Source organism: Ursus arctos, unplaced genomic scaffold, assembly GCF_023065955.2.
Source record: "Ursus arctos isolate Adak ecotype North America unplaced genomic scaffold, UrsArc2.0 scaffold_15, whole genome shotgun sequence".
Classification (NCBI taxonomy): domain Eukaryota; kingdom Metazoa; phylum Chordata; class Mammalia; order Carnivora; family Ursidae; genus Ursus; species Ursus arctos.
The window spans coordinates 2,668,497-2,688,053 of NW_026622819.1; positions in this window are offsets into that span (position 1 = coordinate 2,668,497).

Genomic DNA, 19,557 nt, shown 5'->3' on the forward strand with positions numbered 1-19,557 from the left:
GGGGCATGGCGCAAGATCTGGGGTGCTGGGCCTGGGAGCTGCCCTGGGCAGGAGCCTCGATTTGTGGTGGTCGGGTTTTCTCTGTGATCTTAGGTGCCACCAGTTGTTTGGATTTGGGGGTGCGGTGGCGGGACTGCTGGTTGGGCTGTTGGCATTTCTGGGGAGGGAGTGGGTGCCAGGTCCCAGGCAGGACACTTTCATTGTCAGGGTGGAACTTGGAAATCTGGAGGGGAGTTCCTGGCCTGCCACTAGGGCTTCAGGGGTCACTGCACCCTCAGCTCCCCATTCCAAAGTTTCTGGGATGGATCCTCACCCCACCCTGACCACTGGGGCAGATGGGTCATGTGGACTTGGCAAGAGTGTGGTCTAGAGAGCTTTGTCCAGGGGTGCCTTGCTCCCGTGATGAGCATTGGCATTCTTGGCGCACAGACATGCTGCTCGGGCATCCACGATGCGCTGGTAGACCCCTCCTGGGTAACTGCTGGAAGCATCAGGTGGGATTCAGGTGGGTGGAAGAGTCCTCTGCCCTTGGCAGCCTCTACACTTTCATTTCCCAGAATCAAGTAGCACAGCCCATGCAGGCACCGGCTACTTGCACACCCCACATCTCTGTTCTTTTCTTTCTTCCTGTCCAATACATTTGGGACCCCTGAGCGCTGCTGCCCAGGGGGCTTGACCAGCATGTGCTCGCCAGCTGAGTCCCACGCCTGAGAGCCCAGTGGTCTAGAAGTCCTGAAGGGTCTGTTCTCCCCTCTGCTGACTGAAGTTTCCCATGCAAAGAAATCAGATCTCTGTCCTCAGAATTATCTTTCTCGAGTGAAAAGGTAGAAATGAATTTTTAATCAAGCATTGAAAAGTCATTTCTGTTCTTTGTACATGATTTGTAACCACCCTGCCCCCCACCACAGCCACCTGAGTATGCACTTGAGGGTGCCCCCCCATCCCGTGGGAACACCTGCTGTGCGTGCTGTTCCAGCTTCTGAAATATCTGGGAGTAGACGTAGAAACCCCTTTGTCTTCTAAAGCTGGAGCAAAAGTTCTTCTGGAACTTTCTGCCTGTGAAAAGGTGTTGTCATCCTCTATGCCTGCCTAGGGACAGTTTCAGATGGTGGTGGTAGTTCTGTGACTGGCAAGGAGGAGATTGAAGCCGAAAAGGGGTAAGAGTGAGGGATGTCCATGGGATTAATATTTGTGACCTGGTGCCCCCTCCTCCGATGGGGAACTGCAAAGGACAGCCAGCGTCTGGGGCAGGGGATTTCTGTCTGTTGAGTCTTCTGATAGTGAGAGGTAAGAAATCCTGGGTGGAGACCCTCCCCTTCCTGCTCCAGTGCAGACCCGTGACAGGGAGATGGTGAAAAGATCATACCTTGTAGATGCCCCCCTCTAACCCCAGGTTCTTAGCTGGAAGACTTGGGGGTGGGCCCAGGTCCCATCCCTCACTGACCTCCTGGATGCTGGAGTCTGAAGTCTCTCTGTTCCCACCATCCATTCCTCCCTCCTTCGATCAATTATATTCACCAGCACATTTATCTCGCCTGCAATATGGAGAATTCATATTCATATCTCGGTTTTAGTGGTCTGACACTGATTAATGTAATACGCGCCATGGCTCCGAGGGGTGCGCCACCCGATGAATCATGCCCTATAAAGTTTCCGTCGTCCTTGTAGATGGGACTCTGCTAGAGAGCCGAGAAGCTGGAGAGGGAAAGAGGGAGGAGAAAGGAGAGAGAAATGGCAGGGTGGCCACAGTGCCCAGGTGCCCTGGGACAGATGCTGGCCCTCAGCCGCCAAATGTGGAGGCTTTGGCTGGCCCTGACCCCTCTGCCAGATCCCTCCTCCTGAGTTGGGGCATCAGGTTCTGGTCCTACCCAGCTGCCCTCTTTCCTTTCCTTCTGGATGGTGCAGGCAGGCTAGAGGTTGCCTGGCTGCTCCCAGCCAGGGTCCGGGTAGGACTGGGGCTGCCAGCTAGAGACCAAGGATTTATGGACACTGATTTGGAGAGACTGGAGCCAGGAATGCTCTCCCAAAAGTGACAGGGCCCAGTTTGCCGTGAGGAACGGTATAGTAATCTTGCATCCTCCAAGTTGGAGGTTGGAGAGGAGGGGAGGAAGCCAAGCCCATGGATGCTGGGTGGAGGCGGCTCTGAATAGGTTTAGAATATGTGGGCAGTAGGGACATGGAAGGCCCTTGGAGCCTCCACTGGTCTCCTCCCACCAGACCTGTGCTGCATGGGCTACATTGCAGGACCGAGCACTGTGACACCAGTCAGCTGGGCTCTCAGGCTTCCAGGGACCTGAGAGGGGGAAGTCTGGGGTACCTGACACTGAGCACATGCCTTCTGGCCCCATGACTTACCAGGTTCCAGCGAAGCATCCTGGGGGAGAGTCCAGGAGCATCTTGCCCGCCTCTTATGCAAAATGTGGCTCCAGGTGGGGAGGGCAAGCAGGGAGCAGGCCCTGGGTCTGGAGTCCAGAGTGGATGGCCAGAAGAAAGAGCTAGGAGGTAGAGGGATTGTGCCCTGGGGGAGGTGGCTGTACCCAGCCCCCTGCTGGTGTCCCCCAAAGTCCTTGTGGATGGAGCAATGCCCCTGGACACATTTCCTTGCCTCTGAGTACCCATCCTGGCATAGGCATTGGGTGAATGGTCTCCAGTTAAAAAAAGCCCTGTAGCAACCCCATCTCAGCCAGGTGGCATGTGGTGAGCTTTCCAGGTCCTCTCCAGGGTGTCCACTGGTCAGTGGCTCTCATCATAGCTCCAGAGCTGAAAGGCCTCCCAAGGTCATCCCTGGGGGACTGCTGGCATCCTTTGTGCCCCAGCTAAGGAAGCTGGATACATATCCCCAGTCCCCTCTAAATAAGGACTCTGAAAATGGGCAATGGGCTCTCTTCAAGTGAGCACAGAGCAGGGCAGAGGAGGTGGGCTGACCTATTAGGACAGTGACCACAAGGCCTGCTGCCCATGATGCTTTTAGAGACCCACGGAAATGTTTGTTCTAATTTCTTCTCAAATGAAAAGAAAAAAAAAAGTAACCTTTAGGTCAAAGAAAATGTGTTAATATAGAATACAAGTATATTCATCTTTATGCCAACAGCAGTTGTAACATTTATATTTTAACCTTTGTTTTCAATGGAGGAAGAGGCCCACCGCCCACAAAAGTCGCAGAGGAGGCCCCTGGAGCGGCCTAAAAGTCTGGAATTATCTTGAATGGGAGTCACAGGAGTGAGGTGGCCCAGAACCCCGAAGGGGGCACAGAGGGAGCTGCGTGCCTGGATGGCCTCTCCAACGCAAGGCCTCCCGGGCCGTGTCCCAGGCGCCCAGGCTGGGGGCCTGAACCACGCGGGGCAGCGAGAGCGCAGCGGCCAGGGGGCGCGCGCAGAGGCCCAACAGTCGCCTGACCCCGGGCGCGGGGCTCAAGGGGTGGCCCTTTCTGTGCGCTGTTTGGCTTCTGAAGACGCCACGGGCGTCTCTGATCCCCTAATCCATTTATCCCGCGACCTGAGCCCAAGGCTTGAACGAGGGGGGCACAATGGCCGGGCTGCATCAGGGGGTCTGGTGGGGGGAAACCGGCGCACCCAGCCAGCCTCCGGACGCCCACCCCATCGTCCCACCGCCCCCAGGGTCCCCAGCGGCCGCGAGTCCCGGCAGGCGGCGGAATAACGCCGAACAGTTTAAGTCTCCTAAACGAAAAAGCTTTACTCCTAATTCCTTCGACTTGAAACTGCCCTTGGCGCCGGGCAAGGCTCCCTGGAGCTGGGGCCGCGAAGCGCAGCGCTGGTGTGCGCCCGGAGCGGCGGGGAGGGGTCCCGGGGACAGCAGAGCCCGCACCGCCCGCGCTCCCCGCCGGCCACCGCCCCCGGCCCCCGCCAGCCACCGAGCGGCAGGCTCGGCGCACCTTTCCGCCTGTGTTTTCCTGTTCGCTTGTTGGTCGCTGCTGTGGCATCGCTTGTTGTTTGAATTTTAAACGTATGCTTAATTGCTAGGTCCTCGGATAGCTGCAGCAGTGTCTGAAAATATTAAATACATCTGCGAGACGGTGGGCAAGAGAAATTAAAAAGGTGCTCCCGCACTGAATGTTAAAAAGATCTCACAATGAAGTGATTAACATTTTTATGAATAAAATTAATCACGCATTGACTCTGCAGCCCAGTACATCTGAAAGCCAAATGTGGCCCGGGCAGCCCTCTTCCTCACACCCAAGAACTTTGGGGGCCTCCTTGGCCCCCAGCAAATACTCAGCCTCTAGGAATTCGAGAATATTTTAAGGCAATGAGTCAATAATAGATAACTTTGAGACAAGGAAAATAAAACCTCCCCAAATACCACCATCGACAGCACATACAGGGAAAAATTAAAAAGCAATCTTTTTTTTTTTCTTCCTATAGCAAACTCTGGGTCAAAATGGGCTATGAGTTTCCTTCTCAGATATGCACGTGGGATTGTGTGGACCTGGGTCCAGGAGGGCAGCAGACAGTGATGGAGGCGGGAGAGGGAGGCTGGTCCCAGGGCTAGAGGAAGGATGCCTTCCCCTTCCTCGCCCTCATCCTGGGCCCACTTTTCTGGCAAAGACGGTCAGATGAGAGGGCGGACCTTCCCCATTATTAAAATTTCCAGTCTTGCAGATAATAACGTGCGATTTCTGTGCCGGACGCCTCTGCCTCTTTTCTAATCTCTTGCCACTGTGGTTTGGGACGGTTCCAGCAGGCTGTACAAAGGGAAGCGAAGGCGTGTGAAGTGTCACGGCAGCTGTGGCAAGACTACAGCATTGCCGTTCTGTGGATGTCCCCAGCTCATGTGTGCAGCACAAGGTGGAATCACAGCAGCCTGTCTTCCTCACTGCTGCACACGGTTTCCTACCGCTGTGGCGAATCTCTCTGAGCTCCGTGAACCAATAAAACAACGGTCCCTGTTTGAGTTGATATATTAATATTTACTGAGGATTTGCAAGGTCGGGGCTAAATGTCAGCAGATTGCTGGGGCAGTCCTGTGGGGAATAATTAAACAAACCTCACAGCGGTTCGGGCTCATAACATCTTTATTAATCTTTCCTTTCCCCTACCCTCCTGCAAGAGTGCCCTGAAATCATGCTTCTGCATTCAGATCCAGAGAAGATCCGGAGTCTGGAGTAAGCGTAACAATGGAGCGCCGTGCTGGCGAATGTGAGCATCGCCTTGGACGGTCTCCTGCCCCCTTCCCGGCAGATGTTTGCCAGGAGGGACGGCTCTGATGTGTGAGCCATCAGCGGGTGGTGGTGATTCTCACCTGCCCCTCTATCAAATTTATCCTGACCAATTTGCCAAACACAATCCTACTGTTGCTGTGATTTGATCCACGCCCTGGCTGTGCCGGCCGGGCCCCTCTGCTGCGGCAGGTGACTGTGGGCTGCGCGTGCGGGGGCCCGTCTTCTTCAGCAGGATTACAGCCTGCACTTTAGGACAACTTGTCCAATTCTCTTTAATAAGCTTCATAATTAGTGTTGGGAGCCTCATTACAAGTCATAGCCTGTAGCAGTCCTAGGCCAAACAGCCCTCCGCCATCTGATTTATTTTTTATCAGGCAGCAGGAGCTGTCTGGAGTTTTTTGTTTGTATAATGGGGACCTGCATCAGGCCCCCAGTGTAAAAATACCACCAGGAAATTAATTGCTTCTGTGTGGATTCACCGCAGATGTGTCCTGTTGATCAGAATGGTATATTTTTGACTTCGCTATCCTGCGGTGAGTGGTAAAAAAATAAAATGAAAGCCAGCAATGCAAACATATTAGCATCAATATAGATTCAGTATGGCGTAATTGAAAACATGGGCTTTCAGAGGACGGTGTGCAGGGAAAGTGCGGGTTTCTGCTAAGGCTCTTTCCTCTTGCGTGCAGTTCTTACTTACTTGTTTATAAACGCATGTCCTATTTATCGTTCCTAAGTGGGACCACCTTGTGGCAGACGTGTGGCTAGAATTTCAGCTGGTTTCTGGCTCAAAGATCTGCCACTTAACATAGCAGACACCCCGGTGAGGTGGCTGGTCCTCCTGCCCCGAGTCTGGCCCCCGGGCCCCCGGCCGAGGGCGGTTGGATGCTCTCACGGCCATGCAAGGACGCCGAGGGAAGGGCAGATCTCGGCTGTGGTGTGGGCTACACCCCGAAGGGGCCCCCGTGGCCCTGGGTGGGTAGGTGTGGTGTGCACTCCATGTGTGTGTCATGTGTCACGTGTAACTAAGCTGGGTGGATGGATCATGTTCTCTCCGTGTCCCTCTTGGGGCTCAGATATAAATAAACGGAGCAGCTACTCTTTCATCAGAACTCCTGGTCCCTAACTTCTGATTAGGTTGGGAATGACTTCGAACATTTTAAGGATATTTTTAGACTAATTAGTCCCTGATTTGGAATTTCTGTTCGTGCGCTGGACGGTCCACTGCGGGTGATTGTGTATGGATCACCATCCCTACGGTTCACGTTTTCCTTCCGTGTCCCTTTGTTTATTTGCTTTCCCTACAGGAGTTGTCCGAGCTCTGCTCTGATCCTTTTTGTGAGGCTGTTTGAGGTCAGCAGTCTGGTTTCCTTGCTCAGCACTGTGTTGGGATGCAGATTGTAAAAGTAACCTCCGATTACTAAGCAGACAACACAGAAGAACGCTAAATGTAATGTAATGTAATGATAATGAGAGTGAAACACTTCACAGTGTGCTGGAAATTACATCCCTTTTCTGTACAAAGGAGCACAGTGCGGGACTTTTCGGGGTCCCCAGAAGCATCAAGCGTTTTTCCCGCAGCAGTGAGAATAATTAGACACTGGAATCCATCAGGTTGGATTTGCAGAGCCCTGTCGATGGGAGGGCTTTACTGGTTGTGAAGGTCTCCTGGCCAGTAAACCAAGCACCTGAGCTGCCAGGTAGGCATGGGCTCCCACAAACTTCACCTCCCTGGGAACACAGGCTGAGCCCTGATGGGCACCATCCCCCTGCCTCCAGATGCATGGACGGCCGGGGTGACCGTGGCCATCCCGTGGGTGAGCTCTGGGAAGGAACACAGACACTGGGACCTGTGGGGGCTGCCCAGGTTGTGCGTGTGTGTGTGTGTGTGTGTGTGTGTGTGTGTGAGAGAGAGAGAGAGGGGGTGGGGAGAGGGAGAAGGAGGGGCACAGGAAGAAGGACAGAGAGAATGGGGAGGCCCAGAACGTGGAACTTCCCACCGAGCAGTCTACCCTATTCTTCCCACATACCTCTCAGCCCCTTACCTCTGCGAAAGGCATAGGGCACAGCAGGACCCTTAGGGAAATGTATCAAAAAGGCGTATTCCCCAGCAGCCCCTCCACACTTCCCGTTCTAGCAGGTGTGGGGTGGGGCCCAGGGTCTGAATTTTAGATCAGGGTGATTCTGCAGTGGAAGGGGATCCACACCCAGAGAAACACTGGGTGGATCCTGAGCCCCACTGAGTTACTTCCTGTTGAGGAATCAGCCAATAAGAGGCTCTGGGATCACCCTTCTTGGTTCATTAACACTTTAACATCCTACATCCAGAAGGTTCTAAAGCAGAACCAAACATGTCCATCTTTAATGGCAAGAACGGCCATGCTCGCCAGAGAGAGGACATCCTCCGGAGCATCCGTGCGGTGCTAGGAGTCCCGTGGTCCTTCAGTGCCACGCTGGTCGCTGCAGATTTGGCCGTGGCTGTGCAGGGCTGTGTGAGGACAGCAGGGCACTGCTGGCATCGACTCTCCCTGGCCAACAGGACCATCTATCATCTTGCAGCAGTGAGCAAGGAAAAATAAAACTGCTCCCTGTGCCCCACTCATGGTGGGAGGCACCCGCACGGCGGCTTCTACCTCCGGGTTTGCCAGTCTTGAGATCGTCCATCGTGAGGGTCTCCCCTTCGTCTGAGGGTCCCTTACTCTTTGTGCATATAGTTAACCTTTTCTTGCACACCACCTTTCCTCTTTTTACTATTCATGCGGTTGAGAATTCAAAAACTGGACGACAGCTGCCCGAGACCTCCCTGAACAGCCGCGTGAGTGAGAGTTCCGATGGCACGAACGGCAAGCTGAGGGTGCTTGGCAGGAAGGGGTCGTGGCAGGCACTTGGGGTCGTGGGAGTGATCGTCTGTCTTCTGAAGTGTCGGCGGACTGCAGCAGCAGGAGAGCCGCGTGCTGACCACGGCTGGCCTCCGCCAGAGCGGCACGGGACACCCTCCAGGGAAAGCAAAGATCCGGAGAGACCACTCGATCCCCTGCACCCACCTTCCTCCTCACTGTGCCTCCCCTCGTCACCTGTGTTTACAATAAAGGTATTTCTTAGTCAAATTTGAAGCCAGCCTAATCTCTCGGGAGCTATTTCTTCCCCTAAGACGGAATTCTGTTTGTTTTGTTTTTGTTTTTTAGCTCCAAAAGACCCCAGACCTTCTTGGACTTCACATATCTGTTAAAACAAATGACATTTTGGTAACCCAGGAATAAATGAGTCAGAAACGTATGGGCTCGATGTTCCTTCATAGGCTTACTTTGAACCCCACATATTTCTAGAAAGTGTGAGGTGTTCGAATGCCGTGCAGTGGGGCACCTCCAGCCGTGTTTTTAACCTGATGGATGCAGTACATGTGTTTGTGGTGTCCTCACAGTTACCAGCGTTTCTCACTCATTTGGAGAGCTCTGGGTGTGCAAGAGTCTCCCCGAGGCTTTGCAAGCCGTCCTACCATCTCTTCTGTGCTGCAGAGGCTATGTCTTGCCAGAGCCACACAATCTCCCCACCGGTGACTTTGCATATTGTCTCAAGTCTTTAACTCAGTTTCAGGGTGTATCGGACTTGTAACAATGCCCTTTTCATGTTAGGAACGTGCTAATCTTGGAGGAGAGGTAAGGAAAGATCCAGGCAGGTGGCTGCGACTTGACCCCTTGGTTAGGGCATGACGGTCACCCTTTCAGATAGAGGAAAATGCTCTCCACTGCTGCTGGAATTTCGAGGATTTCATTTTCATTTTCCTGAGCCAAAAATCAGTGCTGGGCCATGTGTTATGGTAAAAGCAATTCGTATTGTGGGCAGCAAAGTGAGTCTTACCGTTCGGCAGCCGTGAGGGGGTGACTTCAGAACGCCTTCCTGTAGTGCCTGTTAGCCGTGCACGCATGTAGGCGGACTGAGGAGAACGTGATGAATTTGAAATTAAAACTCACAGATAGAAATGTTATTATCTTGGGCCTGAATTCCGGGCATCGCGATTCCTGACATTTAACCAGCAGTTGCTGGGCGCCAGGTGAATCCACAGAGAAGGCGGTGAGGTTGGGGTTCTTCTTTGCTTAGTTTGAAGGGTGGGGGGACTGCGGTAAGGAACCTCCTGGAAGCTTAGTGTTCTAGCCACCCCTCTGCTGCATGAATGCCCCCATCCCCTGGAATGGGAGAAGGTTTGGGGTGACTTCTCCGCAAACAGACTGCATTCAGGGCTGTGGGAGCTCTTTTATTCTGGAAACCGTCCCCTGGTGTGTGCCACCATCTGATAGGACTCCCGTTCCATGATGGACCTCTGCCACCCTGGGCCCTCCACTACCCCTGCGGACACAGCTGCTCTATCCTCAGTCTGATGCCTTTTTAAAATCTGGTTGTGATTTTTCTGTCATCAGTAGGCAATGCTATTTTTTTTCGTAGCGATGTCTTTTTATGCCCAAATAGGACAAGCTAGCATGTCATTTCCCACATTTTGTCTGTGGGAAGAAGTCGCTTGTTTCCCATGGACACTGCTACTCAGTCCCGCATGCAACAGGGTATCCATAGCCCTGCACACGTGCTGTCGATTCCGTCTTCCTGGCTGTCCAGGCCTGCCCTTCCCGGGACCCACAGGCCCGCTCTCCTCCGTGGTCCCCACTTCGCATCTCTTTGCCTTCCTGTCTCCCTCTCTCGAGCTTCCCGTGTCTCCGCACACAGCGGTCACAGGGCTCCCTGGGGGGTGGGTGAGGGGCGCACGGCTGGTACGCACCCTCTGCCCTCCCACAGCTTGTGGCGGTCAGTGACGTGAGGGAGCTCATGGACTTCCCAAACGGTGCCTCCGTTTTAGGTACCGGTAGCCCGGTCAGTGGAGGGTGCATGTGCGTGTGAGGGGTGGCGTGGGCACGGCGCGGCTCAATGGGGCGTCAGCATCAGTCAGCTGCTTGGAGCTGTCAACGCAATAATTTAAGCCCATAGACCCCCAGGTTCCGTGTTTGCCGGGCTTCCCTGGAGAGCGCCTCCTATCCCAACAGGCTCTGTCTCACATGCACAGACGCCCAGACTGCGAGGCACAGACAGCCTCCCTTTACAGTCAGAGGAAGGACCCTGCAAGGCAGAGTACACTTCGTGAGGACCCCGCAGTCTGTCTGTGGAAGGACGGGGGGAAGGAGATCCCAGCCAGGGGAGCAGGGTGGCCAGTGTGAGTGCACGGGGAGACTTGCACGAGGATGCCTGAGCCCCATGTTAGCACGGCCCGGGGCAGGGAACCTTGCCTCAATGCTGAGAGGCAGAGAGCAGGACAGACTCGGAGGGACCTGGGCGGGGCACCGGGGTGGCTGTGGCACGTTCGGGTCAGGTTCAGCTCCTGCCCTGATGGACCTGACTGCTCCTTCTTTGCTGGGATCAGCCTTTATCCCTGGTGACCCGACGGCTGGAACTGGCCCGGGACGGGTGGAGTGGGGAGCTGCTGGTGCGTCGTCCTCAGCTCCCTGGCTCCCTGCGTCTCCTGGCCTGGCCATGGCCAGCGGCTTCCACACTGTGTCCACCCCTGCCATGATCCTGGTCTGGGCGACGCCACCTTTGTGCCCTTTGCAGGTGAACGCCCCCCCCCCCCCCCCGTTCCTGAAATACTGAAGCTCTAGGACCTTCTCCATCAGAGAGATTTTACAAGGACCCGCGGAAATTCACCCCTCCCCCCGATGTTCATTGACAGCAATGCTTTGTTTCTGGGTCGGGACGGGCTCCACGGCTCAGTGTGTGCACCACACCCCCTTCCACAAGAGAGTCCCGTGTCCTGGCCCTCAGCTGCTTTGTGGGCCTTCCGACACTGAGGCCCTCACATGGGGGGCCTTTCTGCAAAGCAGCCCGTCAGCGTCCTGGAAGGAGTGGATCCAGAGGGAGAGGAGCTCAGAAGGCCCCCGTTTCCTGATCACATCTAGCTGTGCATTACACTCCACGGCTAAAGGGTTTTGCACACTCCTGTGTACAAGAGCTGTACCCGCTTCGGCTGTTTTACTTGAATTAACACTTTTGGTGGTCGGGTAGGTGATAATGAGGGGAAATGGAATGTTAGAGCAGCAGATGCCAAGTTCCTGGAAGTGCAGCGGCAGAGGGAGAAGCTCCCGTGGGAGCCCCACGTGGCTGGGAGGCAGAGCGCGGTGAGAAGTGTGCAGGGATGGCGATGACGCGCTCCTTCCCGGGACGTTTCCCATCTACGGCGCTTGTCTGTCGCACAGTGCTTGGGCCGAGCGCCTGTGCAGGGCTCCCACCTCACGTGCTTCCTTGCCGGGGTGCAGCACCTCCTGGGCCCACCGTAAATGCATTCTGAGGGGGTTTCGCAGAATGTGAAATACGAGCACGTGACTCTGGAGACCACACTGGCTGGTTTCATTCCGGGGGTGTGAGTTCCTCCATCTTTAGTGGACGTGGCACGTTTGACAGTAACTTCCCAAGAGCCCGCGATGGTGGGTCCTCTCCCTACTGGTAGAGAAACACATCGAGTATGATTTGTTACTTGCCTTTTGCCCCTCAGTCCATCCTGAGAGCATTTGTTGGTTGGGTGGCTGTCGTTCCCCAGGGCCCTGGAGGGAGGGGGGTCTTGGGGGGATTCATGGTGATACGGTGTTCCTGTGGGTTGTGGGGATGGTTCCCTCTTCCATCAGATGAAATACTTACGTAAGAACAACTGGGGACTCTGTTCTTCCAAGTTTGGTTTCAAATCCCACCGGTTAATGCCATCAGTGAAAACAATTAACTTCTGTATATTTCGGGATACAGGCAGGACCTTGTAGGAATCTTATTTAATTATGTGCTATATTAATGTTATATTGATTATGTTATTGCCTGTAAATCCAGTTGCTTAATAAAGCTGCAGTCATTTTGCAATAAAGTTGTGTTTGCAGTCAATTAATGGGTGTCTGGGGGCAGACAGCTATGTGCAGGGGGCGTGGGGCACTAAGAAAAATCGTCCTGGGGCCGAAAACCATAGAAACCAAAGGAGAAAATCAGGTGTTTATGTATATATTGGAATGCATGTATGTGCACGTATATAGTTGGATTAAGGAAAAGGGGAAGCGTATATCCCACCGCACTTATTTTTAGCACATGGGTCTGGTCTTTATGAACAGCTGTCTGTATGGAGGGTTCTACACAGCACCGAGGCAGCATCTGTACGTGGGGCTGGAGAATGTGTGATTTAAAAAATACAAGTAAAGGATAAGTGCCAATATTGCGACCACGTGAAGGCCAGGGAACAAAGCATACTTTCATCACTAATCATGTCAACGTCCCGGTCGGAGGGGCATAACCACCCATTCAGAGGAAATGCCATCACCCCGCTGAAGACCACATCTGCCGCTAATATCGTGCGGCATGCGCTCTGACTTTTATCTCTCCACCAAAATTTCATGTCATGATTTTCACATCTGATGCTAAATTCAGGTCACTACCAAATAAATACAACTATTTCTCTCTTTCTCAACTTTCCTGATGTGTCCAAGATGTGTGTCCTAATGACAGAACATGAAATAGTCAAGTTTTATGAGTATATTTTTAATAATGCACCGTAGCAAATGGAAAATAATCCACTCCGTAATGCAGATAGGTACTTGATCCTTTGCCTAAATGAAGATGATATGTCAGTCATGTAGTGATGCTGAAGTCCTTTTATTTGGCGGCAAGCCAACGGTTCTCTCATGGCAACGTGTCTTTGGCTGTAAGCATGACATCTAAGAATGTATGATCTTGTGGTCAAAAATGTGACTTGGGATAATGGGGTGGATGTCGGTGACCAACCTTATGTCACACGAGGATCCCCCAAAACCCAAGCGGTGGGTGGCTCAGGCTCCCTGACTCTGCTCTTGTCGGTAGCAAACAGCATCAGACCAAAAAGTTTAAAACCCTATTTCCTGCCGCATTCCAGTTGGACCTTCCAAGAATGCAACCTGCTGAGTCCTGTTCTGTGCCCTGGGAGCTAGTTTTTCCTACGCTCGCAAACTATGCAAGCTTGGTGCCCACCCTCCGTTAAGTGCACGTAGACAGTCATCCCCAGGGACTGCCTGGGGGCACCCAGCTTTGACGGGCCTCTCAGTCTGTAGATTCAGTTGTTTCAGCGCTGTGGGCATGCTGGAGACCCACTCCCTCTGGAGTTGCCAGATGCCCCTGTTGGTGACCGAATGCTTGTTCCGTGTCCAGATGAATCCGTCTCCCAGGCTGCTGTCCTTTGGGCCCTGAGAACTAACCCACTGGTGACACCGGGAAGGGATTTCAAAGTAAACCAGAGATGGAGGATCAGACCCTCGGTCCCAGCCCGTGCACGTCCAGCGGCATCGTACAGTGGCAAGAGTGAGGCGGCATTGTGACGTCAGCCTTGGAGTCGTCTCCAACAAGGATGCTCAGCTGCCAGGGAGTCAAATGCCTCTCCATGCCACGCGATCCCATTACTCTGTCCTGTGGGTATTCTTGTGGCAATTAATCATGGTAAAGAGGGGCTGGTCCAGATTTCCTTAGCCCTGGGATGGGGATCAACCAGAAATGTTGCCAAGTTAGAAGGATTGGATCCTGATGTGGTTTCTGGACAGGGGCTGAGAAGGACCTTGGGTGGAACAGGGAAGTAGAGGTGAAGGCGGCGGGCGGGAGGCAGCTTCCGGAACCCTCTTGGGCCCGTGTGGGGACCTGGCTTCTCGGGGACCCACTCCCGCCTTAGGAGTTCCACGTGACAGAGTTATGTCGGGTTCAGCAATCTCTGAACAGGAGAAGGAAAGAAGAGAACACGGCTCACGCACAAGTCACGTGCCCACATCTGATCCCTGCCAAAGATGAGGGGTAACTCCACCCGCTGTCGGTTTTCGGGAAGCCTGAGGTCTCCATGTGGAAACATGGGAATGTGAGCCATGGAGACGGTTGCCCGTGATCAGGGGCCTGGTGGTCAGCCCTGCCAGGGAAGAGGATGTGTGATGGTCCTCCAGACATGCCAGCAAGCCTGGACGCCAACAGTGAGGCCACGTGCTGACCCCATGTCAATCCACTGGTGTCACTGAAAGCCAGATGACCCGCTGGCACCCTAAAGCACAGAGGCAAAGGATCTGTTGGTTTTGAGAAAGAAAGAAAGAAAGAAAGAAAGAAAGAAAGAAAGAAAGAAAGAGAAAGAGAAAGAAAGAAAGAAAGAAAGCAAGCTGCCACTTGCGGTCGCATTGCTTCCTGTCAGCGCTCCCTGGCCATAATTCTCTCCCTCGTGCTTTCTTCTCAGCCCAAGTTTTGCCTGATTTGGCACAGAGGTGCTGATGTTGTTAGAATCCTTGCAAGAAGACCCCAGGGGACTGTTGTGAATCCGATGGGCTGATGCACAGATCACAGTGGGGGCCCCGCCCAGCTGGAGAGGAAGAGGAGGGCTCAAGGTGTGGTTGAGCCCGGAGAGGCAGGTGTGCCGTCCTGGGGTTGGGCAGTTCATGGTGTGTCTGCCTTACTCAGCTGGTGTCTCAAGGGAGGCATTTCTCAAGACGCCTCCGCATAGAACAGTGTGAACGTGAGTTGGACCTCTCACTGATACTAAATGTGAATGTTTCTGTAGGGACACTAGTGATGAATCACTTCCCCTGCGCCCCTGGGGCTGTTGGTGGGTGCGTGGGTAGCTATTGCTCGCCCTCCCCCATGGACTGTTTTGATGTCTGGAGACACTGGGGTGCTGTGAGGGGGTGCTTCTGAACATCCAGTGGAGAGGGGCCAGACAAACTGCTTAGCGTCCTACAATGCACAGGACAGACCCCTCCCACCACAGCCCAACAGAGAATCATCCTGCCCAAATGTCAGCAGAGCTGGGCAGTTAGTCCTGTGTGGGCAGACTCTCTCCACAATCTTGAACCCACAAAGACCCATAAAGCGTGCTATCTGACATGCAGTGATGCCCAGATGTTAGCGGTCAAAAAACAAATAGAAATCTTAATGTCAGATTTAATAGCTGGAGTCTTTTGATGAATGGCACACACCCGGGGACTTTGGTGTGAGCGCCTGTGGGGTCCTTGGAGCCCTTCTGAGCTCTAGTGACCCCCCGCCCACCCCCGAGAGGACATTGGCTGCCACGTTCATTCTAATGTGAATTAGAACCAGCTCTGCTATTGTTAAAGATTGAATTGGGTTTTTCGATCTCCTGAAGAAAGATTTAGGAAGAAGTAAATCAGGGAGTGGGAGTACGTGCAGAATGATTTAGGGAGGAGAGGTGTCACCACTCTCTAGTTAGTGGGTGTGCAAGGAGACTTTCAGCACACACGCCATCTGTCCCCGTGCTCAGAGCGTGGGCAGGGCACGCTATGCTGACGTCATGCTCAGCGCCAGGGGACTCCCGTGCACTTTGGTTCAGGTGTCCCCAGGGTCAGACACAAAGTATCTGTGTTTGTGAGAGGGCAGACCCAGACTGATTGCCTTTTCTGCCTATTGGTCCCCGACCTGTATGGCATATAGGGGGAAAATCTGATTTCACAGCTGGGCTTGTAGCCTAGGACCTGATACTGGCTTCTGAAAATGCAAACCATTACATTGCAATCTCAGGGGGGTAAAAAAAAAAAAAAGTCTACAATAAACAGCTGATCACAAAAGGAAGAAAATACCAACAAACAAAATCTAGAACCTTCAAAAGGGAAGCAAGCTCATCTTTTAGGCAAGGACTGTGAGGTTGGTGTGTTTACCTGGAGCAGTGGTGAGCCATGTCAGGCAAGCCATGTGCAGCTTGGGGACCTCACTGGGACCCCATTCCTTCACCTTTGGGACCTGGACACGTGGAGTCCTGTGGTGGGAACATGGACCTCCAGGGAGCCTAGAACATTGGATGACTCCACTCGGGACAGCGACTTGGAGCCCACCCTCCAGAGACATGAACGCATGGGAAGATGGCATCAAGGGACAAGCTGGCATTGTAGACATGGAGCAGTTACTTAGTGTTTCCCGTCTACACAGGTGAAGCCAGCTTGGGAGCAGCTCCTGTGAAAGGTATAGTCTTCACGACCCATTTGTGCACGGCCTCCCAGGACAATGGGTTGAATGTGCTCTGATGACTAGTTGCACAGGCTGGATAGGCAGAACTTGCATTACTTTTGGGGGCTTTGTCCATAATAGCTCAAGTGGCATGCTCCTGGGGAAATATGCTCCAGTTTTGTTTTTGTCATTTCAGTAAAAGAATACTAAACTTGAGGGCTTGTTTTGAAACCAAAAGATGAACTTATAGATGCCTACTACATAGCTTGGCCGCCCTACCCGTGGAGTTAACAGGGTGGAACTGGAATGCTCAGCCACTCTAGGAGAGAGGGAACCCTCCCCTCCCTACACCCCCCCCCCCCCGCCCCACCGTGTGCTGTCTGTGGTCCTGCGTGTCCCCTGGACTGTCTGTGCAGCCAGCCCCTCAGCTTCAACCCTGTTCAGACCTGGGGGAGCAGGTAGGGTCTAGAGAGCCCGCTCTGTTATCTCAAAGCAACTGACCTTTCTAAATCCATGGGGAGCCCCTGTTCTCTCTAACACGTCCATCAAGGTGACTCTGACTTTGACTTCCCCTCTGACCTCAGGCTCTGCATTTTGGCTGTGTTCTTAATCCTGCCGAAATGGCCTTTCCCCCAAGGCAACAGCACTAATTTTGACTTCCAACCCCAGAGCAATCCAGGGGCATTTTTCCTGTTTATATTTAAAAAAAAAAAAAATGAGAAAAGCCTAAGAAGGATAAGGAAGAAGAGGGAATAAGCACTCCTAAGAGCTTCAGGGAAAGATGGTGCCACATTATGAGGGTGAAGTATGGATGGACTTAAAGTCTCAAAGGAAAACGTTAATTCAATGGATTTTGATCCAACCACCCAGTGGGAAAAGCTACTGTCATTAAAAAGCAAGTTTCAGAAAAACACTTAAAACTATGAGCCTGTTTGTGTGTTAATGGTAAGTGAAAAAGATGGGTACTGACTGTGGTTATGCTTTGATCCCAATTCTGGAAAAATATATATGGAGCCGTATTTCTAGATTTAACCACATAGATAGTGAAAAGAGCCTGGACAGAAATTCACAAAAATATTAATTGTGCCTCCCTAGGACGTGATGGGATGCTGTTGATCTATGTTTCTTCCTTACACTTATATGAGTTTCCGACATTTTTTAAAATGAGAAATAAAAGTTTTGTAATCAGAAAAAAAATGTCATCATGCAAACATTTTTGGAATAAACTCCACTTCAGGTTATAAAATCAATCAAACCATCTCTTTCTGAGATCTGGGCTTGGACGCAGAGTGTCCTTTAAAATCAGACATGATTCTCGTGCAACCGTTGTGCTTGTGCGCACGTTCCAGCCCAGGAAGGCGAGAAGGACCACGCTGGCCAGCGTGTAGACCCCTGAGCTGTGCGCCGAGGACAGAGAATTCCCCCGTGGAGCTGCAGAGAGCTGAAACTGGACCTCTCCGTACTCCAAGTGCTACTTGGAGATGAAAAGTCATGTCATATGAACGTGCTTAGGCCTGAAGACGTGTGCCCTGCAGGGCCAGGGTAACTGGACGCCACCAAGTGCGTGTCTCGTGGGCGATGAACCCCACCGAGTACCTTTACCTGTTTGTCCTCCTCTCTCAGAATCCCCGCAGCAGTAACAGTGGTCAGGTCCTCACTGTCCCCAAACCTGCAAACCCAGTCAGCAGGCTCCTGTCTCAGATAAAAGCCCCCAGTGGCATTCCTCAGTTTCTAAAGATAAACTTATAAAAATTAATGTTTTGCTATAGGATGAATTTTAAAAAGAGCTTTAGCAAAAGAAAACAGAGGCACAGAATTTCCTGGCATCTTGGGGAGTGTCTTCTTGCCCTGTGTTCATAGATCCGGTCCCTGTCGCCTCATATACCAGCACCGGGAATCCAGTCAACACCAATGAAACCATCGTGGAGGCGTGGGAAAGATGAGAGGCGGTCTGGGCTCGGCAGGGAGTCCGCAGGGCAAACAACACGCCGTCACTTGTTACTTTCGGGGATCATGACTGATGACAAGTTAATTACAATTTCCGTTTTCAGATTTACCTTGTACCCTTCTCCCTCATTGAATCCATTCTGGAAGTGCTTCTCAGTAAGGTTCTCATTATTGACACTCATGGTTGGTTTCCTCCGCACACCCACAGGGGAAGTGAGCCCTGCAGTACCACAGAAAGTGCCAGGATGTGGGGTGTGGAGCCCAGGCTGCCTTGAGGCTCCTGGCCCGTGGGGGCTGGACAGCCCGCGGCGCCCGCAAGCCCCTCCACCGTGTCTTAGATTGGACGAGACCGTGGACGACATAATTTACTATGACGGAGTCAAACTTAGTTTTCGTTTTTACGAGGATGAAACGGACAGTTCCGTTGCCCCAAATAAAAATGCGTGTGTTGTACACACACGTTCGTACACGTTTATGACCGAGACAAGGCCTTACGGAAGTACACTTATCGTAGCCTCTACGGCATCTGCCTTTCTACTCTAACGATGGATGCTGGCTGTGCCAACTACATTTGTGCCATGTTCTGCGTCCTGGCAAACGCCCATGCATTTGCCGTTTCAGCAGGACCCCTCCAATACGTAACATGAGGACAGATCAATGCTGCCGTGATCACAGCACTTAGCATGGCCCCTGTGCAGTGAGGAGATGTTCAACCACATGTGGCCTGCGTGCTGAGGTCACTCACTGTCCCATGCCACTGTCCTCCAGGGACAGGTGGCAAGGCTGGATGAGCAGCTCGTGGGGCTGCCAGGGAGCCAGGGCGCTCCATCTTTCTGCCCTGCCCCGCCCCCGGGCCAGTAGGAGGAAACGGGGTGTCCTCTTAAGGTCACTGTAAGCCATGGCAGTTCCAGGGTCACATGCCTACAACCTCAACCTTCTAGAAGACAGAATTTCTCTCTTGAACTCTTATTTTTTAAGATTTTATGTATGTATGTATTTAGAGCATGAACAGGGGAGGGGCAGAGGCAGAGAGAGAGAAAGAGAAAGAGAATCTCCAGTAGACTCCACGCTGGATCCCACAGCCCTGAGACCGTGATCTGAGCAGAAACCAGGAGCTGGACGCTTAACAAACTGAGCCACACAAGCACCCCTCCCTTGAATTCTTGATTCTTTTTTTTTTAAAGATTTTATTTATTTGATAGAGAGAGACACAGTGAGAAAGGGAACACAAGCAGGGGGAGTGGGAGAGGGAGAAGCAGGCTTCCCACCGAGCACGCTGGGATCATGACCTGAGCCGAAGGCAGATGCTTAACGGCTGAGCCACCCAGGCGCCCTTCTCTTGAATTCTTGATTTTTTTTTTTTTAAGAGGGAGGTGGGGAGGGGTAGAGGGAGAGGGACACAGAGAATCTTTTTTTTTTTTTTTAAGATTTCTTTATTTATTTTAGAGAGTAGAGAGAGAGAAGTGATCATG